Source organism: Eriocheir sinensis, chromosome 13 (assembly GCF_024679095.1).
Source record: "Eriocheir sinensis breed Jianghai 21 chromosome 13, ASM2467909v1, whole genome shotgun sequence".
Classification (NCBI taxonomy): Eukaryota; Metazoa; Arthropoda; class Malacostraca; order Decapoda; family Varunidae; genus Eriocheir; species Eriocheir sinensis.
In genome coordinates, this window is record NC_066521.1 from 8,175,708 (window position 1) to 8,183,207 (window position 7,500).

Sequence of the window (7,500 nt, forward strand, 5' to 3'; positions counted from 1 at the left end):
ATTATTATTATTATTATTATTATTATTATTATTATTATTATTATTATTATCATTATTATTATTATTATCATCATCTTTTTTTTATAATTATTGTTATTATTATTATTATTATTCGTAGTAGTAGTAATAGTAGTTGTAGTTATAGTTGTAGTTTTAGTAGTAGTAGTAGTAGTAGTAGTAGTAGGGAGGGAGGGAGGCAGGCGGTAGTTAAGTGGTTAGCCGTACCGGCGCGGCGTCCAGGAAGACGAAGGTTCGCGCAAGCTGGGATTTTTCAGTCACCGCCGAATGGCCCAAGACTACGCACATGCTGTCCTGAAGACCACCTGTCAACTCTAACTAACTCTAGTTTTTCTCTGTAATAAGTAGATCAAAGATGAGCTCCGGGAGACAGCATGAACCAAGCAAGATGGCGCCACTATAACAATTGCCTGCGCCACAACGGGCTGGGGCCGACCAACAGGCAACAGGCCCCACCAATAAAGTCTACTGCCGCCATAGGCGGAACGTGAAAAAAAGCAGTTTCATCATCATCACCATCATCATTACCTTCTCCTCCCTTCTTGACTCTGCACCGTTGTCATCATCGTCGCGGCTCGGAACACAATCGAAGCTTCGTGTCGATGGTTCAGGTTTGAGGAAGTGAGGCATCACGGGAAATTAGCATCCAGAAGACACTCTTTGTCTCCCCTTAAAGCTGCCCCCCCCACCCCCCTTTCTCTCTCTCTCTCTCTCTCTCTCTCTCTCTCTCTCTCTCTCTCTCTCTCTCTCTCTCTCTCTCTCTCTCTCTCTCTCTCTCTCTCTCTCTCTCTCTCTCTCTCTCTCTCTCTCTCTCTCTCTCTCTCTCTCTCTCTCTCTCTCTCTCTCTCTCTCATGACAAATTCAAACACCCACACCCATATATTTGTCTTTTCAACAATGGTTTTCGGCCACCATTAACAGCGCACCTTTTTATCTATCACACAGCCGCGTTTTAATTAAAGCAATATTTGTGTGTTGCTCCCTGCCACAAAATGTGACTTTGACCACATTGACCAATGCATGTCAGCATCCATGATCAAAAACAATGTGTGATGTTTTATTTATAATACAAACATATTTTGTATACAACAAGCAACTGATATTTTTTCGTTTGATAATTATAAAACGTATATAGGTAGTCTACGAGTACCTATGCAGTTTTTTGTATATATTTTCCCTTGTACGACTGTTTTTTTTATGCATAATTTTGGCTTCAATATTACCCCGTCTATGCGGTGCTTTTGACTAAGTATCCATTTTATTCTTAATCGAAAAACATATTGCCAATTATTTCCATTGTATTGTCCTTTTTCTGTTTCAATATTTCGAGCGCTTGCGGGACGTAATAACCGATGCATGACATTATCTATCATATATATTTTCTTTATTCATCATTTTCGTTCTCTCCCTCGTCCCTTCCTTCATCCTCCTCCCCTTCCTTCATCCTTCCCTCCCTTACCTTCCTCTCTTATCCTTTCGAGTTGATTTTCCTCCATTCCTCCCTCTCCTTCCTTTCTCGTCCTTCCTTCCGCTTCTTTCACCCCATTTTTTTTCAAAATTTTAATTTCTTTCTCCATTTCCGTTTTCTCCTTTCTCTCTTTTCCTTTTCCTTTTTTTATCATGTCTCTTCGTCCTTATTTTATTTATATGTAACATTTTTCCATTCATTGATCTTTCCTGACTCCATTCCATATCCCTCCACACAGTTCTCCCTCTTCTTCCATCCTTATGAGGTACTGCAAATTTAATTAGTATGACCAGTCTGTTGTGCCTGTTACAAACATGTCATTTATATTTTTGCCCCAAATTTACATACCATATATTGCCCATGATTACCTCTGCATTTTTATAATGTTTGGTGCACCTGTCAGAAAGCATTATATAGGTTGTTATTTTTAGTAACCTGTTTTATGAGGCGCGTGGAGGCGCAGCGAGTGTGAGGGTAGAGGGTAGAGGTAGAGGGCCGGGGAAGCTGTTGCAACCCCTGCGCCGCCGCGTGGCGTCAGGAGTGTGAGCGTCACGCCCTGAGAGTGAGGAAGCGCCCCAGAAGCGCTGATAATTTAAGGGCACCAGAATTACCAGAAGGGATATTCATATCGATGTGTGAGAATGCATCCTAAGTCTTTTTGTTTTTCGTTGATTTCATGAAAGGAATTAATGCAAAGAGATAATAAGGTGATTAATGGAAACCTTTTGGGATGATATACGCTCATGCGGCCACACGTGTGTCTGCCATCTTCAGCTTGGTTTCTCTTGTCTCTTAAAACAAATCGCATCTGAAGTCTATACACACGCCATGGAGCCTGATGATAAATTCATATTGTACAAGGCGTGCATAAATTACGTCAAGTATTGCCTAACATAAGAGTGGCAACGTAAGAATACAGAGAAGAGTAGGCTATATAAGGCGACAAACAACGGCCAGTATCAATTTCACTGCAAGTTGCCACATCAAACCCGGCCTTTTTAGTGAATAAGCTCGCTAATATGTAGAAAATTATTTGATTAGGGTATAAACGTGGTCAGGCGAAGTAAGATAAGGTTAGGTTAGGTTTAGGATGTCGGTTAATTGGTAAATGTGTGGATACGCTACACTTCCTAATTTTTCGTCTTTTTTCTTCCAGATTTTCACAGAACCATTAAGATACCTATAAAACGTTTATCTGATGTGGCGGACAAAGGCGGGTAAGGAGGTTATTAATTAAGTGAAGCTACGCCACTCATTTTCCTCGCAAATCCTCTATTCTAACCCAGGGTCTCTCAACGTGGGCCATGTGGCCCCCCTGGGGGCCATGATAAATGTTCAGGGGAAAATGGGGGGCCACAGGGGGCCACAGAATTTCCTAAGTTTGCGTTGCTCATATGAGCTTAATATTTTCATATTTGTTTTATGGTGTTTTCTTATCAGCTGTTCTACTGCTTCGTTTAGCGACTTCAGCGTCTTTTTGCTGTAATCCAGGCAATATTCACTTCTCATGAGCTGGAAACACTGGATTCAGGGTTGCTATGTTTGTCCTTTTAAGGACATTCTGTCCCATTTTGTTCCGTTTGTCTTTTGATTTTCCTGAAAAAAGAAAAGACAGCCTTTATCTGCCTTTTTTTTTTACACAGTATATCTTTTTCCTGCTTTCACGTCACCGCTAAACATAAGAACATTAGAACATAGGAGTCTGCAAGAGGCCGGTAGGCCTGCACGAGGCAGCTCCTCTGAACCTAAGCTCCCGTGTAACTCCCGTATATCTAATCCCACCTAATATCGCTGTCCATTAATTTATCTAATCTATTTTTTTTAATGTGACAGTTGTATTGGCACTCACCACATGACTGCTAAGCCTATTCCACTCATCCACCACCCTGTTTGTAAACCAATTTTTGCCTATGTCCCTGTTGAATCTGAATTTATCCAGTTTAAACCCATTACTTCGTGTCCTACCCGGTTCTTTTACCAACAAAACCTTATGAATGTCTCCCTTATATAAAGCGCACCCTTCGCCTTTCTAGAGAATGCAAGTTTAACTGTTTCTGTCTTTCCTCGTATGGCAAGTTTCTCAACCCCTGAATCATCTTAGTCATCCTCCTCTGCACCGATTCTAACATTTTGATATCCATTCTATAGTAAGGTGACCAGAACTGAACCGCATAGTCAAGATGAGGTCTAACTAATGCTAAATATATTTTGAGGAAGACTTCGGCGCTTCTGTTGCTTACGCTCCTTGAAATAAATCCCAGTACCCTATTTGCTTGATTTCTAGCTTGAATGCATTGTGCCCTTGGACGGAGATCAGAGCTCACTAAGACCCCTAAATCTCTCTCGCACCCAGACCTGCTTATGAGAGTGTCATTAAAGCAATAGTTATGTGAGGGGTTGTTCCTACCTACACTCAGAATACTGCACTTCCCTTCATTGAACTCCATCTGCCATTTATCCGCATTTATCTGTTTAGTTTACCCTGGAGAGTACTAGCGTCCTGATCCGACTCAATTACTCTACCGATCTTGGTATCATCTGCAAACTTACTAACATCACTACTAAATCCTGTATCTAAGTCATTGATATAAATAATAAACAAAAGTGGACCTAATACCGAACCTTGTGGGACCCCACTCGTAACACATCCCCAGTCAGATCTTTTACCATTGATTTTCACTCTTTGCTTCCTATTGCTAAGCCACGCCTTGACCCAGTTCAAAACTTTACTCTCTACTCCGTGAGCCTGTAATTTAAGTAACAGTCGTTGGTGAGGAACTTTGTCAAACGCCTTACTAAAATCAAGATAGATTACATCATAATTTTCGTATCATGTTTCCCTCTCCTCGTCCGTTCCTCCCTCCCCCACCTCACTCTCCCTTTCACCTCCTCCTCCTAATTCCTCGGAAAGGGAAGGTGAAGGACAGGTGTGGGAGGGAGGGACGAGCGAAGAGGCGGAGGACATGGAGGAGAAAGAGGGAGAGGAGGAGGAGGAGGGTGGAGGAGTGACAAAGTATATCCTATACTGCTTAAAGAAACAGAGCGAAATACTCTGCTCTCTCACAGCCGTTATCAATATGTTCTTGCGACAAGGCATCGTCCCTTCGGATTGGAAAAAGACTGACGTAACACCGATTTTTAAGAAAGGAGACAAAAAAATACCAGGTAATTACAGGCCCATTAGTCTAACTTCAGTTGTAGGTAAGCAACTCGAGAGCATAATTAGAGACAAAATGTGAGTTACCTTGAAAACCACTCATTAATTGGGGATTCACAACATGGCTTCCGCAACAAAAGATCCTGCCTATCAAGCCTATTGACATTTTATAACGACCCCTTCTCAGTTTATGACGTAACCAAATCAGTGGACGTAGTCTATCTTGATTTCCAGAAAGCGTTTGATAAAGTTCCACATCATAAATTACTTAATAAATTAAAGCAACTGTAGGTGATGACGGTCAAGTACACCAATGGATCGCGAATGGGTTGAGCAACAAACAACAAAGAGTGGTGATCGACGGATTTACCTCAGAGTGGGCACCTGTCACTAGTGGCGTCCCTCAGGGCTCGGATATTGGCCCAGTGCTCTTCATTATTTACATCAACGATTTGGATGCTGACGACATAAAAATTGAGAACTCGGTTCTCACTGACGAAGACAGACAAAGCCTCCAAGAGTATTTGCATAATATTTCAGCTTGGTCTGATAGATGGGGGATGCCCTTTAATGTAGACAAGTGCCAGGTCCTTCAAGTTGGATAAAGAAATAAAAAGTTCGATTACGAGATGCGCGGCGTCCAACTCAAAAGCGTTCAATGCGTCAAGGACCTAGATGTCAAAATTGCGTCAAACTTCAAATTCTCATAGCAATGCATCGATACAGCAGATAAAGTGAACAGAATGCCGGGCTTCATTAAAATAAACTTTTTTATTAAAAAAATAAAGCAGCAATACTTCCGCTCTACAATACTTTAGTCAGACCCCACTTGGAATATGCGGTACAGTTTTGGTTTTCCTACCATGCAAAGGACATTGCTAAATTAGGTGTTCAACGTCGGGCAACAAAAATGATACCTTCCTTGCGCAACAGACCCTACGACGAGAGGCTTTCCACCCTTAACAAGTTCTCTCTTGAGAAATGTTGCCTTCGAGGAAAACTGATCGAATGTTTTAAAATACTTAATGGATTTACGAATGTGGACAAATCAAAATTGTTTATGATCGATGACACTTTGCGAACGAGGAATTATGGCACAAAACCTAAATGTAGACAAGTAAATTCAGACTGCACCAAATTATTCTTCACCAACGTTGTAGTGCGAGAATGGAATAAACTCCCACCTTCAGTGCTCCAGTGTAACACGATTGACTTCTTTAAAAACAAGCTCGACCGACACTTCGTTTCACTATTAACTAGAGTAGACATATAAAGTTTTGGAGCCATCTGATTAATGTAGAATCACTTAGGTTTAAGGACAGATCACCTAGTCTGGACCATGGGGTCTGTGTGGTCTGATTTTCTATGTAAATCTCTCTCTCTCTCTCTCTCTCTCTCTCTCTCTCTCTCTCTCTCTCTCTCTCTCTCTCTCTCTCTCTCTCTCTCTCTCTCTCTCTCTCTCTCTCTCTCTCTCTCTCTCTCTCTCTCTCTCTCTCTCTCTCTCTCTCTCTCTCTCTCTTTTTTATTTAAACAAATTTTTACAAAAAAAGGATGTTCAAAATTACACTTTTTAGGTATAATTATTATAAGAGCCTGTGTATGGGACAAAGTGATTTGTCGAATGTTGAAACATGCAAGCATACAAATACAAAATACGAAAAAAATAAAGAAAAACATGTAAAAACAATATGGAATAATGTCAGTTTGTCACTTTATATTTATAGTTTATAACACTAGCGCACTTGGGTGTCCCTCACGCCACCTGTGAGCAGCCAGCTTCACCTGCTGCGTGCTCATGTTCTCCACTTGGGGAGTGGCTGCCGTGAACATGTTCCACAGGCGTGTGGTCCTGGCTGTACATGTGCGCTGGTGCTGCCTGGAGTGTGATCGAGGCACCTCCACGAGCTGGTCACCGGAGAGTGTAGTCCGGGTAAACCTCTGAGCAGCGCGTGGAGGGAGGTTCAAGCTGCTGAGGTGGGGAACCCCCTGCACCAGAGCTTTGTGACACACTACCAGTGCTTAGACATCACGGCGGTGCTCCAGCGATGTCACAGTGGCAGATGACTCCTCCAGGTGCTCGCTGGCCTCCACCAGACGCAGTGCTCGTCGCTGCACTGCGTCGAGCCTCTGCATGTGGGTGGCAGCACTCGCCATCCAGCACAGGGCACCGTACTCTAGATACGGTCGTATCTGTGCCTTGAAGAGAGTGAGGATGCCCCGTGGGTCGAGGGATCCCGCTACTCTTCGCAGGGCAGAGACTCGCAGGGAGGCCTGGCAGGCAACAGCTCGGACGTGGAGGTTGAAGCGCAGGCTTTGGTCCACAGTTACTCCTAGGACCTTGATGTGGTCCTGGAGGGGCAGACTCTTGCCTCCAAGACGCAGCTGGCCTGAGACTGCTCGAGAGGCGTCTGGGGACCGTGAGATGACCATGGCCTGCGTCTTCTCCGGGGCGAGGGTGACCTGCCACTCCTCTCCCAACTGTTCCACCAGGCTGAGCTGCCTGTTGATCTCGACGGCGCGCTGGCTGTCGGGGCGGCAGTAGGAGCGGGAGAGTGTGCAGCCATTGGCGTAGGCTGACACTGACGATAGCTGCCGGAGGAGATCGTCGATATATATGTTCCACAGGATTGCGCCAAGCACGGAGCCCTGTGGAACTGAGGCATGCATTGGTGAAGGCCTTGATGACTGCCCGTTGATCACCACCTGAAGGGTCCTCCCCAGGAGGTAATCCTTGAGCAGCATCAGTAGGGCACCCTGGACACCTTTGGCACGAAGCTTCTCAATGAGCCCCGCGTGCCAAACCCTGTCAAAGGCTCCAGCGATATCCAGGGCAACCACGAGTGTGTCCAGGCCTTCA

The 7,500-nt window shown here is 44.0% G+C and overlaps 1 protein-coding gene across 1 annotated transcript in view; it reads left to right on the forward strand.

Moving 5' to 3' along the window:
- LOC126997938 (hemicentin-2-like) overlaps positions 1–7,500 on the forward strand; it is a 162,905-nt gene that overhangs the window by 116,871 nt on the left and 38,534 nt on the right. The window lies entirely within an intron of this gene.